This window comes from Trachypithecus francoisi, unplaced genomic scaffold (genome assembly GCF_009764315.1).
Source record: "Trachypithecus francoisi isolate TF-2019V2 unplaced genomic scaffold, Tfra_2.0 Lachesis_group2, whole genome shotgun sequence".
In the NCBI taxonomy this organism is placed as follows: Eukaryota; Metazoa; Chordata; class Mammalia; order Primates; family Cercopithecidae; genus Trachypithecus; species Trachypithecus francoisi.
In genome coordinates this window covers 47277034-47303341 of record NW_022681465.1, presented here as the reverse complement: position 1 = coordinate 47303341, position 26308 = coordinate 47277034, and the positions used below count along the sequence as shown (strand labels likewise).

General features: G+C 35.7%; 1 protein-coding gene and 1 long non-coding RNA gene across 4 annotated transcripts in view; one reads left to right on the top strand and one right to left on the bottom strand.

The window, feature by feature from the left end:
* Window positions 1-16470, bottom strand: part of MEF2C (myocyte enhancer factor 2C) — a 186091-nt gene extending 169621 nt beyond the window's left edge. For 2 of the 3 annotated variants that reach the window (XM_033179178.1, XM_033179169.1), the window contains exon 1: window positions 16281-16470. The gene's annotated coding sequence lies outside the window, so the exon portion shown is untranslated. The remainder of the gene's footprint in view (window positions 1-16280) is intronic. The other variant, XM_033179168.1, reaches the window with a different exon arrangement.
* A 476-nt stretch (window positions 16471-16946) lies between these two features.
* LOC117064934 overlaps window positions 16947-26308 on the top strand; it is a 36932-nt gene continuing 27570 nt past the window's right edge. Inside the window, exons 1-3 of the long non-coding RNA XR_004429751.1 lie at window positions 16947-17181; window positions 17573-17634; window positions 18058-18129. This is a non-coding gene — a long non-coding RNA (uncharacterized LOC117064934). The remainder of the gene's footprint in view (window positions 17182-17572; window positions 17635-18057; window positions 18130-26308) is intronic.

Genomic DNA, 26308 nt, shown 5'->3' with positions numbered 1-26308 from the left:
GTTTATTTTTAAGTTGCTTCAGGGTCAAAGAGAAATGAAGAATTTTGGCCAGTTTTATTTTATGGGTGTTAGTTGAGTTTAGTTTTTTAGGCTCAGGCCCACAGTGAGTGAGTCCAGACTTGGTCTTGTAGTCACTACCAAGTGATTTGGTGAATTCTCTTTCTTCCAGTTGTGCTTCATTTTACAGTCTAAAGTGAGAATCATAATACACATCTCCCAGGGCCTATTCACCTTAGAGAAATGCAATCTTCATGAAATAACATGAAGGTATGGTAAGGATTTTTAAAAACGACACTACAAATTATGATACATTTCTTCCTTTTCCTGTAATCAGTATGTCCAAATAAGGCTTGATCAGTAATTTGCTTGCAAGTGTGTGGCTGATTCAAAAATACCCACATGCATGACTAAATTTAATGCGACTTTACCTTTACTTACAAAATTGTTCAATGTTGTTCATCGGAACATTGATTCTATCCCATTTCTTGAAATATCACAGAAACCTTCAATTCAAGGAATGGATTTTCACACTTCCCCTTTTAACTGTTTCTTCTAGATACCTTACTATGTGTGTGCTTTTTCATTTTAAAAAATGTTTACCCGGGGTCGGGGTGGAAGTGGGGGTTAAAAATCTTGTCCTGCGTTTTGGTGCCCACTTCTTTGTTTGGAAAGCAGAGCGCTGGGACTCAATCCGGGCGGCCCTCAAAGATCCAGACGAGGCACGCCTCTGGTTTCAGCAACTCACTCCGCTGAGTTATTGATTGCAGGCAGCAACAATCCCTCCGGTTGATTTGTGTGAAAAGTGAATCCGCGCTGGCTGGGCGTTCAGGAAAGGCGCAACAGCCACAACGCCATCCAATTATTGCCGATCCTCCCCTCCAACACTGCTCTCATCACCTATATACTCTTCTCTCTGCCCGTCTCTGCTTCCCCCCACCCACTTTTCTACCGGGCCGACGGAGCTGAAGGGGCGGGGGTTCCTTCCTTGGAGTGTTTCTAGAGCTCGGAGGCTGCTAGTAGGGGGTGAGTGCGCCATGTGCGTGCGCCACGGGCGAGCAGGAGGCAGACTCTGGCTCTCTTGGGGACCTGCTGGACCTGGGTGCGATGAGTGGGCGGCCACGCTGGTTTGGCACGGGGAAGAAAGGGGGTGTGCCGACTTGACTTTAGTTGGGGGTTGGGGAAGTCACGGCCGGGGGAAAAGCGTCCGGTGGTTTGTTGGTAAAGAGGGTGCGTGGTGGGCTCTGGGGAATGGAGGAGGGCGCAACGGCTGTGGGTGGACTGTGGAAACGGGCGGTGGCAGTGCCAGGGCAGTTGTCCTGCTGGTCTGGTTTTGGGATCCTGGGCTGGAGAAATGAGATCCCAAAGAGCTGGGGATGGGCTCAGAGCGACCCACGAAAATACAAGGGGCCAAGTAAAATGAACCCAGCCATTAACAGTGCACAAAGCGCTGGCACGCGGTCCACGTCTGGTGACGCAGGCTGCCCGAAGCGCTCCAACCATTTTGCAAGCCTGGGAGAGCAAGAGGGGCTCTGCAGGTCTAGCCGCCGCCCCTGTCCGGCTCTGGCCAGTCGGAGTTTTTCACCTGACAGACCAATAGGAAAGAACACGGGCCCCAACTTGGATTTTCTAGTCGGAGCTCTCAGCATCTAAGGAATTATTTTTCAAAAAAACAAAAGCCAACTCCTAGCTCTATAAAAGTCGTGTGTGAGTTTTGGCTAGGAAAAAGCCACAAAGTAGAGCAAGAAGTAGGGTATTCAGGATAAAACACACACTTTAAAAACAAAACAGAAAACTTCCTTTCTCCTTGTACCCCCTTTATTTGTTAACACAGGGGAACGGTGCTGGGATGTCTTGCAAAAATGCTGTCACTAAATGCAGATATCTGTGCTGTTCTTCATCTGTCTGGGGAGCTGTTCCAAGGGCACCAAGCATGGTAGGAATATCGATGTTCCAAAGGCATTGTGGAATACTCAGTTACACCAAAGGTGTAAAAACGTTTATGTTATCATGTTCTTGAAACATTTAGCGGCTACCAAGGTGGTAGCTGTTTAAATTAGTTAAAATAAGATAAAAATAAGAAATTCACTCCCTCAGTTCCACTAGCCACATTTCAAGTGCTCAGTAACCACATGTGTCTCCCTTATTGGACAGCAACATGTCAAACATTTCCATCGCTTCATAAAGTTCTACTGGAGAATGCTGCTATAGAGTTCAAAATGAATGCTGGTTAAAAAAAAAAAAGAAAAGAAAAAGAAGGAAGGAAAGAAGGAAGGAAGAAGGAAGGAAAAGGAAGAAATAAATTACATTATGACTGATACCAGCCACATTTTAGGACACTCTTGGAGTTTCTGTTACTTGGCACTAGTGTGAGAAGCTTTAAAGTCAGAATTTCAGTTATCTTCCTGCTAAAAGAGACCTTGGGGAACACTTCAGCCAAACACCGAATTTATTTTATAGGCAAGAGAAATCAGGCCCAGCGAAGTTAAGTGATGCTCCCAAAGTTATGTCATAAATTTGGAAAAAAGTTAAGGTCCCCTAACAGGGTCCAGTATACTTTGTAACAGACCAGGACATCTTTCTAGGCGAATTCATCTTATAGAAAGGCAGCTTGACTGGAAATTTTAGGCAAGAGTACCCTTTTACAAGAAAAAATACTGCTAAGTATTCCTCCAGGAAGAAATTCCATTTAACAAAGAATAAGGAGGAGCATGGGGAATAATACTATCTCCCAAACTAAAAATATATTATTGGTGGTGTCATAGATTTATATAATGCCTTTTCTAAGAGGCTAATTGGGATAACACTGTGGTAATTCTACTTTAAAAATTCCGAGGGAATGGGATTATCCTCTTAAAGAGCTAAAAAGCTTTCTTAAGGTCGGGGAGGAAAAGCATTACCTAAGGTAAAAATTGTTAGCAAAGCATAATCTTTCTCAAATTTGATAAAGATATCAGATATACTGATTATGATATAACTGGGATGGAATTGGCTCAGGAATGTTAATAACAAACAAAACTTTTTCTTTTTCTTTTTTCTTAAGATGGAGTCCCGCTCTGTCGCCCAGGCTGGAGTGCAGTGGCACGATCTCTGCTCACTGAAAGGTCTGCCTCCTGGGTTCACACCATTTCCTGCCTCAGCCCCCCGCGTAGCTGGGACTACAGGCGTCTGCCACCACACCCAGCTAATTTTTTCTTTTTTTTTGTAGTTTTAGTAGAGACAAGGTTTCACCGTGTTAGCTAGGATGGTCTCGATCTCCTGACCTGGTGATCTGCCTGCCTCAGCCTCCCAGAGTACTGGGATTACAGGCATGAGCCACTGAGCCCGGCCCAAACGAAACATTATTATAAATTACACTATCTGAAACATATAAGGCAACAGAATACATCATGAAGATTTAGACAAAGCATAAGCTTTCTTGTTAGTTTTATTGTTTTGTTTTGTTCTGTCTTTTGGGTTTGTTTTGTTTTTAATGCCATGTTTGTATTCTATATATCTTATTGTTAATTAGGAGTGAACTGTTGGTATTAATTCTGCTCTTTTAGAGTAGCTACCCTTTAATTTAACCCTTAGTGAAGGATCCCCAAAGTGTCCAAATAAGAGTACTTATGAATATTAACTAATTTTAAATTAATAACAATAAATTCTTTTAAAAGTGTAGATTTACATTTATATTTGAATTATTGTCTTTATTTCTCTTCTTAATTTACCATTTGCATGTGGTTCAGCATTCTTCCCATTCTCCCTAAAATCCAGTATCCTAAGAGAAAATGTTTCACTTCTTCAAGTGCCTGTAGACATGGTAGAAGGCCTCAACTTCTCCATGGCTGATGAGTGAGAAGGCTGATCTGACTTGGAAGAGACTGTGTGGCCAAAAGTCAATTGGCTGTATCACATGGTAACTGTATGATTATGCATGTGGTTTAAATCTCCCTGTGCCTCAATTTCCTCATTTGTAAAATGTGGAACAAAATGTGCTACCCTCAAACTTTGTTATAAAGATTAAATGAGTTATTCAGCATAAAGCACAGGGCTGGAAAAGTGATAAACTGCAGTAAAAATTAGCCATTCTTAATCTAATGCAAAGAATTTCCACTTCTATACCATTAAGTTCCTTATTCATTCATAGTGGGGTTATCACAGCAGAAAGAAGTAGGTCATCCAAGAGGTGGGAATTGGTTCAGGATGAGATTTACCTTTGAAGAGGCAAAACTTTCTTATGTTTTAAAATACCATGACTTAAGTGTACAGGTTGCCTTATTTGCCTTTCGCCGACATCATGCCTCTAGGATTTTTTTTTTTTTTTTTCTTAAGGGATGCTTTATTATACTTGTTGGCCACTTGGTTGCTGAAAAGGCACTGAAAACTCAGAGTCTATCCTCTTTTCACCCTGGTTGACCTTTGGAATGCTGTTGTCAGCCAAGATGACATTGATATCTTTAGTCTCCTGCTAGCTTGAATTCTTTAGGGCAGAGTCTGCTCAGATTGTCTCCTGATGTCATTCCAAATGTCTGATGGCCATCTATGGCAACTTGGTTGGGCAAAAGCCTGCTGGGAAGGGGTAGCCCACAGAATGCCTAATGGAGAGTTCTGTTCAAGAGGACCTAGAAGTAGTTCTGTTAGACATATGATTAACACTACAGCTCTGTTAGGGGACTGTACCATTTCTTGAAAAATAGAAGTATAGTCATTTTGCATTTTTGGTTCTAATAAAGTCCCACCTGAGATGTTTATGATTCATACTGATTTTATGATTAAGTGTGTATTACAGAAAAAAAACAAACTTAGAGAATGTCAGTAAAAATTTTATATCTGATATTCATGATAACGTTAGTTATTAAATGAAGACCCCAAGCTAAGACAAAGGAGTTTAGAAAAGAAGGAATAAAGGCTACTGCATGGCAAAATGTGCATTATTCTCTCTATCTTTCTAGGTATTTTTTCTTTTACTTCTTTTTCTTTCTTTCTTTTTTCTTTTCTTTTTTTTTTGAGATGGAGTCTTGCTCTGTTGCCCAGGCTTGAGTGCAGTGGTGTGATCTTGGCCCTCTGCAACCTCTGCCTCCCATAGAGATGGGGTTTCAACATGTTGGCCAGGTTGGTCTTGAACTCCTGACCTGAGGTAATCTGCCCACCTCGGCCTCCCAAAGTGCTGGGATTACAGGCTTGAGCCACTGTACCCGGCCATTTCTAGGTAATTTTTCAAATGACTATATTCTACTTAACTGGAGCTTACAAAATTATTTCTAAAATATTTTATTTATAATCCTAAATTTTAAACCAAGCAATATAATAGAAAATGTTATGTTTTCAAGAAGGTAAGATCATGCATAGATCTATATGCTTTCAATACATAATTTTATAGATAGTCTGGAACAAGGAGGCACATAATTTTATCAATATTCTAATTTCTTAGGAAGAAAGAGAATTTTCACTGGGAGGAAGTTTCTAAATTATTTTGTAATATGGTGAGAATTAAAAGCAAAACTCCATAAAACTTTTAAATTTAAGTCAGTGATTAAAACTAGTTTCACCAAAGTACTGATTGAGTCAAAGACTCAAACCAAAGGTCAGATTTCCTATGGACTATTACTTATTTATTTATTTATACTAAATTTGTAGTTAAATCTTTTTAATCAGTAATGTTCTTCAGCATAATACAATGATATCTGGAGGATATATACAAAAATAGTACTATCTTACTAGAATGTGGGTTGAAATGAATGTCTGAAGTACCTAACATTTAATGGCCACACACTATTTGTCAGACTCTGTATTCATTGCTTTATAAACTTTATTTCCTTTTATTCAAAGAACAACCTTTTAGACATGTACTATTATTGTCCCCATTTTACAGATTTTACAAACTAAAGCTATGCGTGCTGACATGACCTGCCCAGGGCCACATAGTTCGTAAGTGCCAAACGACATAAAACCAATGTGTTTGTTTCCAATATTCTACTCTTAGCTATGATGCTATACTGCTTTCTTGTATTCATAACATTTGTTCACTTATAGGGATAATATAATATATATTTTTGTATCACCAGAAAATATTTCAGAAATACATATCTAAATGCATGTCATCCTCTTTAAAGTAGACACTTTAGAAGACTATTCATTTATTTCAGTAATGTTGTCTTTGCTCAAGTCTATTTAGAAATCTCCTCAGGGATTTGCTACACAGTCTTAAAACTGGCCTGATTGTTGGCAAATCTTAATCATTAAGGATGAATTTTTTGCCAAAAGTAAATCCAAGCCAAATGTAGTAAACAGGATGAAAACTAAGATTTGATTATAAAGCTTTAGATGATTTGATATTTGTCTCATAAATTGACACTAATTGAAGATATAAAAGAGGAATTTCAAAGGTATTTTTGATACGATTGTATAGCCTTTAAGCAGAAAGTTTTGACAAGTAACACTCGTAAAAGGTCTGGTAGTTCTTTAAAAAGTCATTTTCACTAAATTAGTAGTTATAGATCATGTATAAACAGCATGGGAAATGTTCTTTTCAAAGAGTATAAAATGGACAGCGAAGGATAAGTCAGAAACTCTGGACCAGAACCCACGTTTAGACACTAAATAACTGTTTTGACTTTAATTTTCTAAATGTTCTTTTTGTAAAATGGGGAAGGTGGCAAGAACTACCCATGATAATGATTTTGCTGAGAGAAGCTCATGAAATTGTACTTCTGTGGCCACTTAGTGCTTCGCATATAGCAAATTCTCAACAAATGTTAGCTATTGTATACCATTTCACTTTCAAGAACTATCCCATATTCCTGGAGAACATCTCAATGTTGTAGTTATCTAATGATATTTTAAAAGATGTTTTCTTTTCTGTCAGTTTCATGCTTCCAAACAGTTATTTTATGTGAAGTATTTAATATGTAAAGTAAAGATAAACATATTTATGGTTGTATGTTTATTCAGTTAATATGTATTATACCAAGAAGTCTTACATATTGTACTGCTAACTATATTATCCTTGTCAGTGTTCTGTATAATATTGTCTTTAGATAAACTTTTTTGGGGGTATTCTTAATGGATTTCATCAGAGTTATGAAAGTAATGACACACACATTTGCCCAGAATAAGTCTTCAAGATTTTATTTTTTGGTTACCTCAGACATCTTCTAAATTGTTTATTCATTATATAATCTTAAATTTAAGGGAATTGAGCATAAATATGTTGAATTAGTGGCTTCCTATTAGATCCCAGTGAACTCCTCTTAAATCGGTGCTCTTATCTGTGTAGCATATGCGCAGTTGTGATGCTGTGAAAGTTTGTCTTTACATCACTGTCTTCCCTATACTCACATTCAGCAGGCCCTGCTTTCATTTTGGCATGCTCCACTCACCCAGCAGCAATTTTTACAATCAGTAATAACTGTTTCACGAGTGGCTTCTTTCTTCTTTGGGCCTTCCATTATTGCGACCTGACCTACAAGGTCCTTTCATCCCTCAGCTGCCCCTTTATGTCCCGGAATTCTTTCCAACTATGTTCTATCAGAGGAGCTGGCCACTTGAGCCGCCTAATCCATGACACGGTATCCACTTTAAATGAACCTCTCTTCAAAAGTTTTCTGAAAAGAATTCATAATCCGAAGGAGTATCCATGCTTCCATAGATACCCTGCTGTGTTGGTCAGGATGTGTTTTAGGGAGCACTTTCAGTGTGTCTCAGGTCCCTCCTGCCAGCAGCCACTTCATTTGTCCACACAGATCTAAGCCTTGGATGCAAGTAAATGGGAAACCTGACTCTTACTTGAAGAAGCAGTTTTGTTTCTGAAAATGTTGAGATTGGAAGATGAACTCTCTATCAGCAAAAGATTAAGATACTCCTTGAAAATTTATACACCTTCAAGCCTGTAATCCCAGCACTTTGGGAGGCCGAGACGGGCGGATCACGAGGTTAGGAGATCGAGACCATCCTGGCTAACACGGTGAAACCACGTCTCTACTAAAAATACAAAAACTAGCCGAGCGAGGTGGTGGGCGCCTGTAGTCCCAGCTACTCGGGAGGCTGAGGCAGGAGAATGGCGTAAACCCGGGAGGCGGAGCTTGCAGTGAGCTGAGATCTGGCCACTGCACTCCAGTCCGGGCGACAGAGCGAGACTCCGCCTCAAAAAAAAAAAAAAAATTTATACACTTAAAAAAATTGTACATTGTATTACCTCTGTTCTCTTTTTCTATTACCTGTTTGCAGGTCTATTACCTGTTCCTCTGGTCTCTTTTTCTATTACCTGTTTGCAATATGAGGCATGCAGCCACTGCATGTCCCTTGTGCCATAGTGACTATGTTGTCAATCAGACTTACTCTGTGTGCTCTCCCTTCTGCCCCACCAAAGTCACCAGAGGCATAATTAGTTATTGTTTATCTAGAAATGTCTTGAACAGGGTTTAAGAACTCTTTGAAGAGAATATGTGCCACTTGTTGGATGAAAGAGAATTTGAAAGGGTTGGGAGAGATTTAGGGTTAGAGGGCAAATTTCATTCTGCCTTCTATCTCTTCTATTAAATCACAGATAAAGCATCTTCCTATGTGCAAAGACAGGGTACATAAACAAATATTTCCCAACTTAGTGTAGTCTTAAATCTGTAAATAAAGAGTATCCATATCAAATAGAATGCATTTTATTTGAAAATCGTCACTCAAGATTCAGAATGAAGAAATAAGATTCTAAGTAAAAGATTTTGACACTACTAAAGTAAGAAACATTCTACAACATTCTTATTCCTTTTGACCCGTTTAGCAAAGGCTAAATAGCTAGTCGACAGATTTCCTCCCAACTATTCCATTTACTTCCTTTCTTCCTTCCAGCTGGCTGGCTCGCCTGCCTGCCTGCCTTCCTTCCTTCCTTCCTTCCTTCCTTCCTTCCTTCCTTTGTCTTTACTGCTTCCTCTCTTCATTTTCAGTTGTAAATTCTTCATCAGTTGTGAACTCAGTAAAGCTACACACACACACACACAACTGGTTAACAGGATTTTTCCTTTGTATTGGAAAATTACATTTTCTGTTTCAGAACCATAGGGTATTATTATTTTTTGATGTATCAGAATCACTTCAAAATAAAACACCATCACTAAAGGAGCTTATTTCTAAACAATTGATGATGCATGTTATAGATAATATGGTCATAGAATAACTTCTATGATTTTTTTGTTATTAATCACTGTAATTACTCTTTGATTGCAATGATGATTAACTTACAATGAATAAGGTCTGTGCTTGTGTTGGTTATATAGTACTTATGAAAAATTTATGTTCATGCATCCACACAGTCTCATCTCATCCTTACATAGATTCTAGTGAGATTCTAGTCTATGTAGCCGATGGCCACAAAATAAACTCACCCACAGGAGAATAAAGCCTGTGGTTTCTCTCACATTATCACTGGGCTATAACTTCTTAAACTCCGCAGGTCAGTGATGATTAATTGAGCATTCTAAAACTTGGTGAATGTGTATGCTCTATGCTCTCATACTCCCCATAATAAGCACTATCTGTATTGTTTTAATGACTATCCTGAAGAGTTCGCTCAAGCCGTTTTATCACATTTCAAGCTGTATTATTTAGCATCTTAAATTTAAGAAAAACTTGAGAATGATTTTTTTCTGGCTTTTCACTGGTATTCGATGACACTTATTTTCCAGTCTACATAAGATAATTAAAATAAATGAACTACTCAATACAGTAGTGTTTAATTATAGCAAACAATACATTTTAAAAGGTAAAGTCTATAGTTGTGTGCATATGCTCCCTTTCATCTTTTGGGACTTGGGATCACTAAGTGTTAGTTTTCTTGTTATTGTAGAGCAGGAGAACTGATCCTCCTCACAAAACAGGGCTCCTTGTGAGGATGTTAACAGCCTAACTCAAAGAACAGTTCATCAAAGTGCCTCAGAGTCACCTAGGTGCCTGCTAAAATGCAGATTCCTGGGCCCCACCCCAGGCCCACTTAGCTGCAATCTCAGGAATCTGCATTTTTTTTTTTTTTTTTTTTTTTTTGAGACGGAGTCTCGCTCTGTAGCCCAGGCTGGAGTGCAGTGGCGCGATCTTGGCTCACTGCAAGCTCCGCCTCCCGGGTTCCCGCCATTCTCCTGCCTCAGCCTCCCGAGTAGCTGGGACTACGGGCGCCCGCCATCTCGCCCGGCTAGTTTTTTTTTTTGTATTTTTTAGTAGAGACGGGGTTTCACCGTGTAGACCAGGATGGTCTCGATCTCCTGACCTCGTGATCCACCCGTCTCGGCCTCCCAAAGTGCTGGGATTACAGGCTTGAGCCACCGCGCCCGCCCGGAATCTGCATTGTAACAGGCTCCTCAGGTGGTTCTTGCGTAGCACTTTTTTGCATGCCACTCTCTTAAGGTGAGGGGAAGCATAAGACCCACAGGTCTCTCTAATGCCGTAACTTTGTGTTCTCTCCATTTGTTATTAACTCCTGTTCTCTTCACTAATGTTAACAAATATTGGGGAACTTTTAAAGTCATGAGAACCTTTCAAGATAGTAAGATAAATCTTGATTCAAAATTGTAAACAAGAAACAAAGACATGTCACAAATATTCTGCCTGTTGAAATTAGAAAACCAGTTAAGCAATATGGAAACCTAATTATCTCAAATTTCTGTACAATTCTTCATCTTTACTTAATTGAGGAATAGCCATTATCTTTTCTTGGATGGAATCTGTTCATTGGGTCCTGATACCTCTGCAAAACCTGTAAAATGGGCTTCAGATCCAGGGACCTCTATCATTGGTGATAAGTAACTCCAAACATTTTCATCCTTCAGTGACTACCAGCTGATGTGAGCCCAGACTCTGTGAAACTAGGACTGGTACTGGTCATAGTCACTTGAGGAATGTGGCTTCTCTGTAAAGAGATTCTCAATCAATGCAAATGTTCCTTATGACCTCAGTAATCACCTCCATCTGCCAAGCAGTCATAAAGGCCTGCACAACTTTGCCATCGTTGTCAACAGAGTGATCCATATCTTAGGTCTTTAACCTCTTTTATATTAAGATTTTTTAAAAAATACATTGATCATGTTTTAGTTCTGTCCTTGTGAATATAAAAAAGCAATAATAAATGATTATTACTATTGCAAAAGTATTGCTTTAGTTTACAAGTTTTCCTTAAAAATATTGAACTCCCCAACTGTATTTATCCATTCTTTCAATCCATTTATTCACCATACATAACCTAAATACCTGTAGGTAGCAGACATACTGTACTAGGATTCAAATATTTTTAATACTCTTTCTTGTCCAACATTTTCCTGACCTAAACAAATATATTATCATGCTGGCTTACAGTAGTATGTGTGGAGAATATCTTTCTAAGTTTAAAAATTGTCCCCTCGTTGTATAAAATAAAAATATTAAATGACCATTCAGTACTTTTTGTCAATTTGGCATTATGGTGCATACTGCAAAGTTTAAAGTTTTATGTCATAATATAATTTTGAGAATGAGACTTTTTGTATTATGTTACTAGGGTCCCCAAGTGGAAAAAATATGGCCTGCTGCTCTGGAGTGTATTGCAAAGTGATTTTGTTTTGCCCACTGACTTCACAGACTAGATACCGTGTCAGTTTTAATTACTTGGAATGCCTACATGGCGGGCTACTTATAGCAATAGGGACAGGGTGGGGCATGTCATTGCAGACAGGAACCCACCAATAATGGTCCAGATTCCTTTTGAGACTTCCTCACATGAAACAGAGGAAATGTCTTTCATTGGGTATCTAAAACTTCCTTTCCTACGATGTGTACAAAATGGGCAAAAAGATCCATCCATTCATTAGCCTCACAGAGGTTAAGTGACTTGTTTCCAGTCACAAAATTACTTTGCAGTGAAACAAGAGTCTAACTCAAACCTTCCTACTTCTGCTCTGGTGCTCTTTGAAGAACACTCTGTAACTCTAATGAGGAAGCCTTTATGATCCTTCAAAAGCAGACAAAGGACGAATCACTCATTTTCACTAAAACCCCTTTGGGATGCAGGGCAATGATTAAACTTACTTGAAAGTCTTGTGATTTTGCACATTTTCCTTTGACACTCCTATCTTTCAAATTGCTAGAAATGGATGTTATTTACTGACTACTTTGCTTGCAATTGATTTGCATACTGTTACTGCATATTGTTAAATGGTTTGTTGATTAATGACTAATGTTGATTTGGACTAAATGTAATGGAATAAGCAAATATATTTTCAAATTTAGATATACAATTTAGTTGCTAAAAGGTATTGTTAGTCATAAAAATGTTGATTATTTTGGATCAATCCCTTGCAGGGGAACCCTGGCTACAATTTCCTCCCATATTTGTTTTCAATTTTTAAGCTTTACCCCTTCTCTTTTTCTTATTAATTTGCATGTCTGGGTTTTAAAGCTAACACTTCCTATAAGCAAGTACTGTTCCAAAGCCCAGGACTAAGATAAATTCTTATAAATTCAGAATGTGGTAGATTTCAACTAAACAGTTTCTTTTCTGGAGATCCAGAAGACAAATATTTGGCTTGAATATTAATATTTTCATGACTTTGACTGGATCAACATATTGTACAAATATTATCAACAAATTATATAAATATACAATATTTACTAACATAATTAATACTTTTAGAATTAATATAAGATAGTTATATATACACACAGACAAGCTAGTCAGTTGTTAAGTCAGTTATATGAACTATATAATGTATTATGCACTTAAATATATACATATGCTTATGTGTTAGTGTATTTTGTGTTTTTAATTACTTCCAATCTTAAAACCCTATATTCCAACCTATATTTTTGATTTCTACATTTATATTCTAAATATATATATTACCTTTGATTATTTTTTATTTCTGATATTTCATATACATTCATAAATATTTCCAGTTTGGAAATCCTTTTAAATAGTAAAACAAATAAAAAATGTTTGTACCATAGATGTTTTAGTACATTTATAGTCTTTGTATTTTTTAGAACTACATTTTAATACGCTGTGATAAAAATGTGTATTTCTCTAACAAAGTATTAAGTTTGGTAACTGAAAAGTGTTCTTCAAAGGAATGCAATTCACATTAATTTTCCATGTGATCATTGTTACTTATAGTTTAATAGTCAACATATTTAAAGTCTAATTAGAAAAAAAAAAATCACTGGATATTAAGTTGGGAAACAGACCCAAGTCTGTATCTACATAGCCACCTTGGTGACCTTTGGTAAATTTCATTTTTGTCCTTTGATTTCATTTTCTTTGAAAATGAGGAGCTGAAAGCTTTAAAGCTTTCTTCCCATAACTCTGAAATAGTTTATGAGTTCAAAAGAGAATAAGACTAAAAGAAATGTGTGGGCATTATTACCTGGCTGCCCAGTATTTTCATGGACACAGACTTGTAACATACTCTGAAAGTTCCTTTAAGGAAAATAACTCTGTAGATACGGATAGCAAGGGAAAAGGGATCAATAAGAAAAAGAAGGGGAAATGAGTTAATGACAAAGGAGGAGAGGTAGGCAGTAGAAATGATTCCCTACTTACTTGTTTTTTATCTATAGTCTAGTTATCCCTATTTGAAACCTACTGGCACCAGGTATTATCAACAGGGATGAGTAATATGTAATTTTTATCTTTACTGGGTTACATTTGGCACATGGACAGTTGACAGCTGTCAGTCAGGTGGCTGGTCAATGAGGAGATACATATAAAGCTGCCAAAATATTTTGTTGCTTTAAATACCTACAAGTAAATCATTTTAGCTGGAAATTTTGTTGCATTGAAATTAAATAGGCTGATATTCAAAATATAATTAATTGAAGTTAATTACTGGTAGAATCAAGATTTTCCCTATTAATATGTAAGGTTAAATAACATGTTTTTCCAAGTGTCTTTCTGAAACAGGAAAACAATTTTTCTCCACTGTAAATAAGCTGTCTTTAAGATAGGAAGATATCTTGCAAATAATGCTTGAAATGCCTATGTTTTAATGTTAAATATTTAGAGCAGGTATAAATCAATGCTACTTTAAACTCCAATATTTTATTAAAATAAACTATTCCCATACATTGAGGGAGTTGGCATAGTTTTTTTGGTGTGTGTGACAAAATGTTGAAGATTTATTAGAAAGGACAAACATAGCTGCATGGTGGACAAGAATTTACAGCTTCTCATAATGAAAAGGAAAAAATAATGTGATTTTAGATTAAATCTACAATTCAGGCACAGTTAAAATGATAAATTTAGTTATTTTGAAATACTTGAACTATATCTAACATTATTTCCAATAGGTTCATTTATACTTAAATAATTGACAGAGTCATAAGCAATAGTTTGACAGAAGCTTTTGGTTTGCTTATACTTAATGACAATGTAATAATTATAGCCAATGGTAATGCACGTGAAAACTTAACAAATATAATTCTGAAGTTGAAATAAGAACACATGTAGTTCAGTTTTGCAGTAACCATCATCTTTAAAAGCAAATATTGTGATTGTTTAGGAATGCAGTATTTAACAGACTAGAAAAATAAAAGTAAAATTTTCAAGTGCATGAAATACATACTAATTATTTAAGAGACTAATGAAGTTATTCTAAAAATTTAGTGACTATAGGTACTCAGGTGTCTGAATCAATATAATGAAACATAATGAAGCATGACAAAATATATGAAAGTAGCAACTTAATCGCAATAAATACATGTATATTTTTAAATGATTTAATCATTTGAAATATAATATACATGTAACAATTTATAATAAAAAGTATATAGGTTTAATGTTTTAAAATATGGGTTCATTAAAGTGTTTGTAGATAACATTATGTTTTTAAAATATTAGATATTTTGTTTGGGTGGAGTAGTTCTGATAATTTTTTAAACCACAAATATTTCACAATTTTCAATAGTAATTACCACAGTTTAAAAGTGTGTGTTAGTTATGCATTTGTGGCATATCCATGTCATCATTGATTTAAAATTTATTTCAGATACAGCAGTCATTAAAAAAGTCAGACCTTATTTTTTTTCCACTATACAATCATGTATTAAGGATGTAGATTGAAAGTTATTTATGTGATCATCAGAATAAAACAATTGTCTCATAGTATTAGTAATTTATATTGGTAGGGATCTTTTCTTTCTTAAGCACCAATTCTACCCCCCAGAGCCTAGAAAATTGATTTTATGCATAATAATTTATAACATTCTTGATCAATGTATACTGTTGTTTCTGTTAAATTAATTAGCCCATGTTGCTGTGAATATGGAATTTGGTTATTAAAATGATTTCATATGTTTACTATGTATAGGCTCTAGCTTTGAGCTGCTTACTTGCTTAAATAAATGTTTTCAATTTACTATAATACAACAATTTGTAGAGAAATGCTGTGAAGCATAGTTAAAAGAATGAATCCCTGAAATAGAATCACTTTTTAAAAATATGTCCTAACATGTGGTCTCATTTTTTCATGTTTTGCATTAATTAAAATCCTATTCTGAAAAAAATATTTTGGCCTAAACTTTTGAATTCACAAAATAAAAATTAAAAAATATGTAAATATACTAATTTTGGAAATCAATGATGTAAAAACCTGCTTTAATACTGTCTTGATTGTTAATTTCAAAGATTTTTCTCAAAAGACACTCTTTGTAAAGTAATAAGAAAATATTGCCACTTTTAATTATTAAATAATATTTACTATAATACAATTTACTTTTATTTAATTATTAAACATGCAATATATTTTAAATTATTTAATTATACATGCAATATATGTTTTAAAAATGTATTAAAATAAAGTTAATTGCATATTCTCTCTATTCATGTTCTTGTAGCATGCACACATTTTAAAAAGCCAGTACATGTAATTTTCGAAAATAGCGTGTGCCACCACTGCACCTTTTTATTTGGGAGATTTATTAGAAAATAGCTTTTTATTCCCAAAAGATTATGACAGAATTAGATAATTAGATAAAAGAAGACTAAAATATGTGTTAAAACATGTAACATTATAAATGTAATTAACTCAATCTTCCAAAGATTGAAAACAGTAATGAAAGAGACCAATATTTAAAAATATAATCTTTTTTAAAACCTAAAAAAAGAAAAAAAACTAAAAAATTGTTATATGCTAACAGCTTTGCTTTCACACCAGGCAAACCCACTGTTGAGTGAGTTGGCTCTGATTCCAATGGTCTCCAACTTTGTGAACACAGGTACCTCAGTGGTGCCTCTTTCAAGACAACAAAATTAACTTTTAGAGATTAAAAAATATATTTTGGCAATTGAAACTCACCAGTGCCTTTCTGCTTCTCCAGGAAGTTGTACCCGTCAGCACCTGCTGAGGGCTTTGTTGTCCAAATCCTGACAGGTAAAAAAATTCCTGTAGAATAAAGCCAGACCAGCTGGCTTTGAAGAGAAACCCCCCAGTTTGGGCTGCGTTTGCCTCCTCTCCTTTTCTATGAAGACCAAGGCTTTGCCCCCTTGATCGTCAAGCCGTGAGATGCGTGATCTCTCTGCACAAGTGTCTGGCAGGCCGAGGTGCACCTGTTTCTGTCACTCTGGAGTAAATTTAGCTGTAAAGGTATCACTGACAACCAGACCTTTGTCAGTGCTGGCGAAAGAACACAGAATTGCTTCCCTCCCCTCCCCCCTCCCGACCCCCTATGCTGCTAGTTCCAATGGAAAATATCCAATCGGAAGTCTATCCAAAAATCATTCCTAAAAAATGAAATTGCTTTCATATGGTATAAAAAAGTAAGTTTCCTCATTTCAAGCAGATTTTAAAATTACATTTCCAAGAATAATCTTGGAACAAGACAAGTTTTCGTTCAATTAATTGTGGCTGGAAACTTTTTAATGGAAACATAGCACATACTTACTTCATTTCAGGTTATTAAATTGTGTTAAGCATTAAAGTTATTTGCCATTCTTTGCTGCAACTCATTTGTTCTTTTCAATTCTAAGAAATATTAGAAGGTTAAATAACTTATCACATAGGAGGGATTAATCATGCTACCAAAATTAGAATGTGTGTAATTCTGAGGGACTGAATGTCAAAACTGTATGCTCATAGCACTAAAACCACTGGGAATCTAGGATGCCACTAGAACATGTAAAATGGCAGCTAAGGTCTGTGCAATCCCTTCATGTTTAGAAACTGGCTAAAGCTTGAGTTCTCTTATCTTTTGGTTAAGGTAAGGACATTTATCATTTATGTGAATGTTTTAGACTAATTTCTTTATTAGTGGTTTGGGAAATATTCCGTTTGAGGAAAATAGAGAGGCAAGCAATATTCATTAATATATCTGACATAAATAAAATAGTTAAGATATATAAAGCAGCCCAAGGAGTAACATCCTTAGCCAAAGCATTCTGAACTTCTGCCTTAATAATTATGATTTCTTAAGTGGAGTTAAAAAGAGTTGTACGGAGTACCTGTTCTACCGTATTATTGCTGTTTACAGGAGTTGGGTGTGATAGAAAAGAAAAGCTGGGTCAAAATAAAAAATGCTTTGTAAAATAAACAAAGTTCCTATTTACTTATTATGTATAAACAGCCACTCACCAAGCCTCATTTCTCCACAGGGCACCACTTTCAGATAAAAACATAGACCTGAATGGCATCATCCAGTATCCAAGGAAACCATGTAAGTACCTCTCTCACTGTGTACTTCTGTTATTCAGATTTTAAAAGCTAGCTGAGTACTGAATAAGTGAGTGTTTTTATTTAGTAATTATAAGGGAGGTACTTTTTAGGAGCCTGCTAAAAAGAAACAGGTTCTTGATTGTTACGTGCGTCATACCAAAACTCTCATGTTTCCATCATATTTCATAAAATTATGTGTTTAGTCCCAACCTCTCCATCAATTCTCGTTCTTAGGTACAAAATAAAGTCCTAATGAACTGGAAGTTTCAAACTTTTCCAAGACCCAAACAGTGTTTCAAAGTCCTTGTGCCAGGAGTACTTTCTTAATTGTAGTTAAACTTGTTAAATTTTAAAAATTAAGAAAAAATTCCTTGGAAAATAGTGGTTTATTGGTAAACATTTATGGCAATTTATTTGGCTGTAGGCTTGCTTGAAGAGTGAGCAAGTGAGCAAAGAGACAAGATTACATGTTTAAACCGAGAAAAGAATCTTGAAAGTCAGTGACAAGATGCAAAAATCTGTTTGGGGAAATAGTTGGGAGGTTGGCACATTATTTTCTTTCTCCCCTTCTGCAAAACTAATGTACATTTCTGCAGCTAATATCAAGGTTCTAATTCATGTTCAAGAGTTATGAAATCTACTGTGGAAATTTAGTTTCTAAACAACATGCTACTCTGGAGAAAGACATTCCTAAAATACTTGAAATTTCTACTATTTCCTTACTTGGACTTTATTTTTATTTTAATTTTTGTATTTGTACTATCTACTTTTAAAATTAAATTATTTTCAACATGAAATGATTTTTCGTTATTGTTTACATACCTTTTCACAAAATACTTAACATTTTCTATATACTCATATAATTATAGACATCGTTTTTACCCTCTAAATTCACTGTATGATTTACCTAGTCTTTAAATACAGACATACTACATTTCATCGAGGGTAGTTTGAGAGTTTTTCATATATATATTTTTTTACTTTTGTCACTCGTGTGTATTTCTACTTTTCCTCTGCATTATGGCTCCTTGCTAAGCATAAATGGTAGAGATTATCTCACAATTTCTCTGAAGAATGACAGAGATCCTTCATGTTCAATAACTAACTGCAGGAACATTTCACTTTATCACATAATTATGCCAAATTCTATTGTTTATACATTTACATATTTCTGCCTTTTAATATATGTTACCTAACGCATCTTTCTAAATTGAGAAAAATTCCTGTCAGACTAAGGAATTCGCTGGAACTTTGGAAGGGCCTCCTCTCCCAATAAGAAGACTTGGCTAGGAACTGAATTTTTTACGTAACTTATAAACTTCACAAGTGTGGAGGTTGAGGCCAGAAGTGCTACCTTCTAAAGTAGGAATTCCTTGCTGCACAACAAAGGTAGGCTTTTACTGAGTAAAGTTGGAAGCAGAGAGGGCTTAGAATAGATGTTTATAAAGAAAGATTTGAAGGAGAAGACAGGGTAATGTTATAATTCACTATCCTGAGAAAATGAAATCTTTTGAAATTCATTATCCTTGTAATACAAGGAAAATGAAAATCTACAGTGCAGTGCTCATGGCACAATTTTAACTGTTTACATTAAAATATAAATGTTTCCAGAAAAAAATTTAAATTTGACATATTTAATGAAACCTCCTATAACAAAAGGAAAATTGCTATAGAAATAGATTATGTGTGTATATATATATACACATTTATGTATATATTTGAGATTTTCCATTCATCAGTAGTAGCCTCTCTAATGTAGACCAACTTTGTTCAGTAGAACTTTCTGTGATAATGGACATGTTCCATAGTTGCACCATCCAATATGGTACTCACTAGCCATATGTGGCTATTGAGTACTTGAAACATGGCTAGTGCAACAGAGAAACTTAATTTTGAATTTTATTTACATTTAATTAATTTAAATATAAATAGCCCACATGTAACTAGTAGTTACATATACCATATAAACAAGCTAGTTCTGGTCTAGATCACTTAGAAATGTGGAGAGAGTCAAATATGTGCAGATTTGATATCACTATCAGTTATTATCTGTATATCAACTACCGTTGACCATAACTGAAATCATTAATGCCTGAAGAACTGTGCTCCAACATTAATTTAGCAGGAGGTTGAGAAATACTGTCATGTGATAGGCCAAATTGTAAAGAGTACTATTTTGTTTGCATCAGAAATTAAATACCCTCTTGCAGAGATTTTCTATTTCCTTTGGCATTCTGTCATACAATACAATTTTTTATGTTTGCTTTAATATTTGAATTGTCATTACAATAGGATGTCTTTAGGATACTTTCTCAGAGATGAATGCTTTTCATATGGTCAATAGGAGTACATCATAAAATTGTTTTATAAGCCTGGGATAGCAACTTTTAAAATGGCCCATTATAAACAAGACTACATGAAAAAGATAAATACACTAATGAAAATTCTAGCTATGGGGACAAATTTTTTTAAAGTTTAGTTATAATTGGCTGAGCATAGTGGCTCATGACTGTAATCCCAGCACTTTGGGAGGCCAAGGTGAGTGGATCATCTGAGGTCAGTAGTTCAAGACCAGCCTGACCAATATGGTGAAACCCCAGCTCTACTGAAAATACAAAATTAGCTGGGCATGGTGGCAGGCGTCTGTAATCCCAGCTGCTTGGGAGGCTGAGGCAAGAGAATCGCTTGAACCTGGGAGGTGGAGGTTCCAGTGAGCTGAGACCATGCCATTGTACTTCAGCCTGAGCAGCAAGAGTGAAACTCCATCTAAAAAAGAAAGAAAGAAAGAAAAGAAAACGAAAAAGTTTTGTTACCATTTCTGCAATACAACTTGGCAATACAACTTGGCAAATAATTCCAAAAATGTAATCGGTCTCAAAAAGTGCTCCCTAGCCTTGTTTCTCCAAAAGCTGATTATCTTCCAAAGCACACATCAGAGTTTAAATCTCCCATGATCTTTTCAGGCATTTAGTGAAATTGATCATTAGGATTTGTGATGATACTTTTATAATAATGCTAGACAGTAATATTATAGATGGGATAATTGACTGTAAAATAATATTGAAAATTTTAAATTTGTATAGATTTTAAAAGCCAGTAAATTCATATCTTGAATGCTGATTATTTGTAGGACATTGAACCCTAGAGACTCTGGGAAATATTTTTTTAAATGGGAGACATCCATCCTTTTAGAAACTCCATTTATTAGACCTGGGCATGTTCTTTTGGAAGGATTGGATTCAGATGAACGCGAGAGAAGAGACTTCCTTTGGCAGAACCTTGGACAAGCTACTCAGTGTTCCTTCTGCAGCAAAACAATAGGATTCTGGATAAAACATACTTTCTAATGAATTATTTGACTTCAGAAAACTTTTTTAACTTCTCTAAAGATCCCTTTTCCTTGCCTTAGAATGAAAAAATTAAAAAGCATGAGGTGCTGTTGAAGAGCAATAAACAAACAGGAAAAGTGGGATGGACAGTTGAATTGTATGGGTTGTATTTATTTGCAAAGATACTGTTGGCAGTATAGCAGTCACATGCTTTATTAGACTGCTCCTAAACCAAGCCTTATTTGAAACAAACAAGGAGAACCAACAACCACATTTGTAGACCCAGTTTTTTGGTGTCCTATTTTTTTTCTTTCGGTATCTTCAGTTAAGTAGCCAAACGCTTTCATATTGCCTGATCTGTTTTCAGAAAAAGGGCCCACCCTTGCTCAGAAACCAGTGTTCTGTGTAGAGAAAACAAGGTTCTCCATTGAGAGAATCCTACAAATCTCTGATATCTGCATGTTTGAGAAACTACTTTCATTCAGACACATGGGCTGTAACTTCTGAGTCCTTAACCACCACCTCAAATTAGTATGTATTTGTCTACTTTTAAGTGTATTTGACTCTTTGTTATGAAAATTAAGAATATATTAGAAAAGTAGAGGGAAAACTGTAATGAAGTTTTATATAACCATACCTACCTTTGACAGCTATCATCTCATGGGTCAGCTTGTTTCATAATTGTTGTTTCCACTTTCCACTTCCACCTCAAATTATTTTGAAGTGAATCCCAGACATGACATCATTTTATCTGGTAACATTTCAGTCTTTATCTTTAAAAGATTAAGATGTTTTTTAACTTAAAAATGAACCACATCTAGAAAATTAACCATACTTAAAAAGTCAACATTTTCTTACTATTCTCAAATATACAAAACCAATATTCAACATTTTCTGGTTGTCTCCTAAAGTTTTGTATTCTTTACTATTTGAAGCAGGATACAAATAAAGTCCATACATTGTAATTGGTTAATATGTCTCCTCTTTTAATCTATAGGTTTATGTTTATTTTTCCTTGTTTCTGAAGACACTGGATTGTTTATGCTGTAGAGCTTTCCATAGTCTGCTTTTGCTGATGCATTGCTGCAGAGTCATTTAATGAGCTCCTCAGCCCTGTTTCTTACCTGTTAATGGGTAGTGAAGACTTGATCAAATTCTTTTAGGGGATCGGGGGGCAAGACTACTGGCTCTTTCTCTTTTTGTGATGTTAGCAGTTGGTGTTGACATTGCCTACATCCATTTATTCCTTAGAGCTTGAAAATGGCAATATAACTGTCATTTCTGGTTTATTTATTGGGTGGAATGCTTCTATAAAGATAAACTAGTTTGCTAGAGTTTCAATTTTTATAAGAAAATGAGGATGGATGCTTGATTCTCTCCCTTTATCAGTTCTTAATATAATGTGTGGTTCCTTAACATCCTCTAAAGTTTACCAGTGGTTTTAAAAATTTCATTATGAACGTTAATATGCGTCAAGCTATTGCAGTTATCATACTTATGAACGCCCAGTTTGCCACATCTCTGAGTACTCAAAGTTTATCTCAGTTGGTTCCTCTGTGTTTTTGAAAGAACCTCCAGTTTTTGAGAGCTTCCAGGATAATTGGTGTGACCAAATATATCAGGCTCATCTTTAACATTTCCTTTCCAAACCTGGAATCAGGCAATTATCCAAGAAATTCTAGTTCTATTTTTTTTTTTTTTTTTTTTTGGTCTTGGAACTAGTACTTGAAAACCGTAACCTTGAAATTAGTGAGCTCATTGCTACTGACTTTGTCCTTAATATAGACCCTTTCAAAGGAAAAAGCTAGAAAAAATCTGTGTGTGTGTGTGTTTAATTTTAAGATTAAGTACATCAGGAACTCACACTAATACTTCCTATTAATATACAGGCCAACAGGTTTTTAATTTAATCACATAAATCTAGTATCATATCAATGTCCTTTCTCCCCGACTGACCATCCTACAATCTTAATTCTTAATGATACTAGCGTACTTATTTGCTTATGCTACGATACACTTACAACAGGCTCAGAATAATAATACCAAGACTACTACCATCAGTAGTGATGGACACATCCTGTGTACACCCTGTGTACAGCCCCCTTCTAAACTCTTTCAAGATGTATGTCTTACTGAGGTTTTAAGTCATGTAGAATTGTTTCTTTTGGTGTGATTATGCCACCCGCTAGATATAGATAGATTCACTTGGCTCTTTTTGCTTTCAATTTTTCGGGATTAAAATGTTAGCTAGGAGAGACCAGAGCAGTGCATAGTCTTCCTCATTTCTCACTACTGAGGTTCTACCTAATTGCATATGAATTAAGAGATTTTCCATTCTGGCTGGTGAGAAAAGGCCTATTTCCAACCCTAGGAAGGTGCCAGGTTCTGTTCTCCATATAATTATTTCAGATGCTTCTTTCCCCAGCCTTGAGTAGCTTCCTCATGCACATATCCAGATCTCTGTGACTCTCTGCAGATTTCAAGAGATTGTTGTCTGCACACCTGCTCTCTCCTGAACTCTGTCCTGTAAGCTTTAGCCACTTTATTATCCCATACCTTCAGCTCTGTTTCTTCAACTCGTGGAGTTTACCTCCCTTGAGTTAGTTGCCCCTCCTGTGCCACTGCTAAGAAACCTTCACGGTCTTAAGCCAGAGCCATCATAGGATTCACCTCCCTCAGGGATCAACATCCTTTGTGGTCTGATAGCTCATGTCTTGACAACCATTGTTTCATATATTTTGTCGGGGTTTATTTTTGGTTGTTTTAGGAAGCAGGGCACATCCAGTCCCTTTCAGTCCATCTTGGCTAGAAATGGAAGTCTCCTCAGTTGTTTCTTAAAAAGTTCAGCTATAGCTTGTTAATCCAAACAGCTTCTTAATATGATGCTCAATATTTAAATTAAATTTAAAAATATTCTGATTGATGTGTGTTTGTCTATGTGTAGGAAATCTTTCTGAAACACTGCTGTAGTCTAAAAAACTGCCAGTGCCACTTCAAGACCTCTTCTTGGCATATTTCCTTCCAACTAGGTTTCCCCCGACAGATGAGTTTTTTATTTTCTGCCACTTAGAGGCAATTTTTTGGTTCACCCATTCATTTCTTTAACAGACATTTTTTGATTACTCATTATGTGTCATATGAAGTGTTGAGAATACAGTGGTGAATAAAACACCACTCATTCCCTTAAAAATGTTGCGATTTTATTTTCATACAGAAACTTGAACATGAATGTTCACGGCAACTTTATTTGTAATAGCCCCAAACTGGAAATGACCAGATGCCCATCAATGGGTGAATGATTGGACAGAATGTGATATAAGCTTGCTATAGACTGCAACAATAAAGACTAGAAAACTGTTATTACGGGTAACAACTTGGATGAACCTCAAGGAAATTGTGCTGAGTGAAAGAAAACCTGTCTTAAAAAGATACATTACTGAATGATTTCATTCATACAACCTTCATGAAGTAAGATCATCATGGAGAAAGATTAGTGGTAGCCAGGGGTTAGGGAGGGGAAGGGGAGAGGGTGGGATGTGCATAAAGTGGTAGCGCTAGGGAGTCTTATGGTGATGGTATAGTTAAGTGTCTTTATTGTGCTAGTGGTTACTCAAAGCTACACATGTGATACAATGACATAGAGCTATACACACATACACAAACAAAAATAAGTGTATGTACAGCTGGTGAAATATCTATGGATTCTATGAAAAGCTCCATGGATTGCACCATTGTCAGTTTCCTGGTTTTGTAGTTTTGCAAGATGTTAACATTGAGAATGGGGACTGGATAAAGGGTGCACAGGACCTTCTTGTACATTTCTTTGCACATTTTTTTTGTGAATTTTTAATTATTTTAAAATAAAAAATTAAAAAATATCTTGCAATTTTGTGGAGGGTACAAAGAAGTAAATATCCAATTATAATAGCCAATTGTATACTACCTTTCACTGAAAATTTTTATTAATTTTAATTTTCTGAAATAAGAACTGGTTGTTCGCTAAATCCTTTAAAACTTATTCTGAGAAAACATTCCCGTGTATGTCAGTAGTATAGTTGACAGAGTATTTCTCTGTCATCTTCTGGTAATTTGTGGTGACTATGTAGTCCAGATTTTTATTATGGCCATGGTCTTTTTTTGTCTGTCTCTGTCTCTATAGCTGAGAAAAACATTAGTTATTTCTTGTGCTTATTTCAGTACAGGGAAGTAATACATATATATGGAGGAATACCTTGTTTCCATTCCCAAGTCCTAAGATGTCTCTACTACTCTCATCTCTTAAAGCTTCCCTGTCAAGTCATGCTTCTATTCGCAGGACATGTATTAGCAGTAATGCACTAGCAAAATAGTTGTGTTGATTCTCCTCTAGCCCCACTAAAGTAATGTGCCCTCCTTTTATAGCCTCAGTAAAATACCTTAACCATACAAGGCAAACATTTTATAAGAATGAGCATGTATTACTACAAAGCAACAGGAGGCTCATGTTCTCACAACATGTTCAAATGTAAGCACAAAGACCCACTCCAGATTTAAATATCAATGAGTTTTGGAATACACACAGCTTTGGCTCATTTCTGGCCCTCTTCTGCCATCAGCATGTATCAGCCAAAGCTTTACTCTGACCCATTTAGAAATAGCCTTTGTATGTGAAGATGAACACATAGTTGTAGTGGGTTTTTTACATAGTCACTTATTACTATAGCTTATTTTAATTTAGTGACAGATTGTCATATATTTTGAGTTTTCTCAAGTTATAAAAGTTTTTTTTTTCTTTCTTGGAACTAAGTAGAATATATGTTATTTATGATATGTTGAGGGAAATTTATATTTTGGTTTTGTTCGTATTACTAGAAAAGTTACTCAATATGAATTTGTGCTCTTGTGACATTGTGACAACTCAGTCGTCCTAGAATTATTAGGCTCTTTCTAAATTTCACAAATCCTTGAATAGGTGAATTATTATGCTCTTTCTAAATTTCACAAATCTTTGAATAGGCTGGAAATACTTTTTTTAAAATTTTTTCCCCCAAAACTCACCCCCTCTTCTCAGTGTCAGAAAAACCTCCTTGGAGTTACTACTGGACTAAGTGTCTGACTCTGTGCCTATGTGGGTTGCTGGAATAATCAGGCAGAAAACATTCTTGGAGTTTTAAATTTGATCTGTCTCCTTGAAATAAAAATCACAAAAGGTGTGTATAGGTACCATTGGTTTGTGTCCTTTACCTTGAGGAGTATAACAGCCAATTTGAAATTACCTAGGTCTACTTTGTGAAAGTCACCAATTAGTTCTGTCTTTGGCCTCATGCTTCTTTTTAAAAAATTGATGAATTCACTGGGTCTTGGACC